We start from the raw sequence: 2,182 nt of genomic DNA, 5'->3' as shown, positions 1-2,182 counted from the left end.
TCCTCCAGTGAAGGGGTCTCGCTTTTCTGTCTAAACACCTGAATGGCTTTTTATCCTTAAAGCAAAAGCTTTGGAATGTATCCCAGCGCCGTAAGTCTTACCTAATCTCTCCCCAAACTTGTGTTCTTTTGATTCGCGTGTTTCCTTTTATATTATTTCAGGAGAAAATTATTTTTTTCATAATCATCCATTTCACATTTTAATGTATTAAACAATGTAAATACCTTGATTTCACATATTTTTTAAATCATTTTCACCATATTTGCTTCAGATATTTAAAAAAGATACATACATGTGATGAACAACCAAGAGACTTAATACTGAAACCTGACGTTATATTGCAATGTGCTGATGTGCTATGAAAAAAAAAAGATACATTGACCTTCTCCCATTCTTCTCCTCCCTCCTCAAAGAAATCAGTTTGTAAAAGTGACACTTGTTCTTCTTGTAAAGGTTTTAAAATATTTTTACTATAATATGTATGGATCCATAAATTCATGTGTTTCAAAATCCTACTTTATCTGGGGGCAGTCCTTAATCTTTTCATTGGATCATCTTAATCCTTCTTAATGGTCGTCACCTCTCTTTCAAATTTTACTTCAATCATATTGTCCTTTTCAGCTCATTCATTGTGATTCTCTGATGGCTTTCCTTTAAAGCTTTCCTTTAAATCCAGTTTATGGTCAACCCTATCTTGTTTTCTGATGATTCCTTTATTCATTGATTCTGTAAATCATGATGCCTTTGTTCCCTTGGTTCCACAGTCTTTCTTTTTTATCTCAATTCAGTACTTTTATCATCTTACCTCTCAGCTTTTTTTAACAATTGGAAGTCATGTTCTTAAAAGGTTTTTCAAAGAGCTAACAAACTTTTGGGGGAGTTTTAAACTTCCCTTATATTTTCTTCCAGAATGGATTTATGCCTTTTTCTCTTTCTCTTTCTCTCACAAGACACTTGGTATCCATCAAGATGTGGCCCTGGAGTCTTCCCTTCCTGCACAGAAGTCAGACTCACCTGCTTGTTCCTTTCATTTCACCTTCCCGCCCCCCCCACCCCCGCCAGAGTGTTTTCTTTGCAGCTTTCCAAATGCAGGAGTGTTATTAAGAATTCTCAAGAACTTGCTGACTCTCAAGTATGTTCTCAGAGGGATGGGAATAGGCAAATAATTAGAAGTCAGTCCTGTTCTGTTCTATAAGGACTAGTTTTTTTCCTTGTCTAGTACTTTTTGAAAGTTTGTGGTGTAGATTTTCATCAATTTGGGAGGTGGTCAGTTTCACTTTTTTTGACATATGTCATTGGAATATGGGTAATTTATCACATGACTTCATTTTACTATCTTTGCCTGGAAGGAAGGAATGGATATTTTAGAGATGTAAAGAATAATTTATGGATTTACTGTAATTCTTATGAAACTCAACATGTCCCAAACTGAATCCATTATCTCCCCCATCCTCTATACATTTTTCCTTTTCTCTTTGTGATCTCACTTGGCGGAACAAGTCTGTCTTCGTTACCTAAGACAGAAACCTCTGAGAATCATGTGATAGTCATAAAGGTACTAGTGTATGGTCAGATTTTTGCTCAGAATGAGATGTTTGGGAAGTGGCTTATTTGTGGAAACAAATTTTTTAAAAGGTAGAATTTTTCCTTTTTTTCTGAAATATAACATTTAAAAATACAATTAAATAACCTCATACTTATAGTTGCAACTGGGTGTATTGTTAAATAATCCATGCATATGTTAACTGAAAATTCTATTTCAGCAGCTTATGGACAGAAGCCTCCAGAGAGTAGCATTTTCAATTACGCAGCACTTCACATGCATTCTGTGTCTAATGAAATTCACTATTCGAAGGCCTTGCCTTTTGCCTCACGTTTGTGTTGTGAAGTAGATCAAAACACAGCCTTGAGAGAGACACAAAATCCAATCATTGACCACTTAGATGATCCTAAGAGTGTTGGTTCCTCCAACAGAGTGAGTCTGTAAAGAACTGAGAATGAAGTTAAACACTGAATACGTGAGTTGGAGCATCCTGGTGATGGAACTGGATTGGGGTGTTGTAATCTCACACCAGAGTAGGTGATTAGGTAATCTGCAGCCTGGTTAAGGGATGCGGGTTGTGAGACCACAAAATGCGGAGAACATGGAGTCTGTCTCCAACTAGATGAGGGACTGAGAAGA

The 2,182-nt window shown here is 36.4% G+C and overlaps 1 non-coding gene across 1 annotated transcript; it reads left to right on the top strand.

Annotated features, from left to right (window-relative positions):
- Positions 1-287: 287 nt before the first annotated feature.
- Positions 288-357, top strand: LOC133082941 (small nucleolar RNA SNORD82). The gene has a single exon (XR_009699090.1). It is a non-coding gene; the product is annotated as a small nucleolar RNA SNORD82 (small nucleolar RNA).
- Positions 358-2,182: the final 1,825 nt, after the last annotated feature.

This window comes from Eubalaena glacialis, chromosome Y, assembly GCF_028564815.1.
Source record: "Eubalaena glacialis isolate mEubGla1 chromosome Y, mEubGla1.1.hap2.+ XY, whole genome shotgun sequence".
Classification (NCBI taxonomy): domain Eukaryota; kingdom Metazoa; phylum Chordata; class Mammalia; order Artiodactyla; family Balaenidae; genus Eubalaena; species Eubalaena glacialis.
The sequence above is the reverse complement of the archived record's forward strand: the minus strand, read 5'-3'. Positions and strand labels throughout refer to the sequence as shown.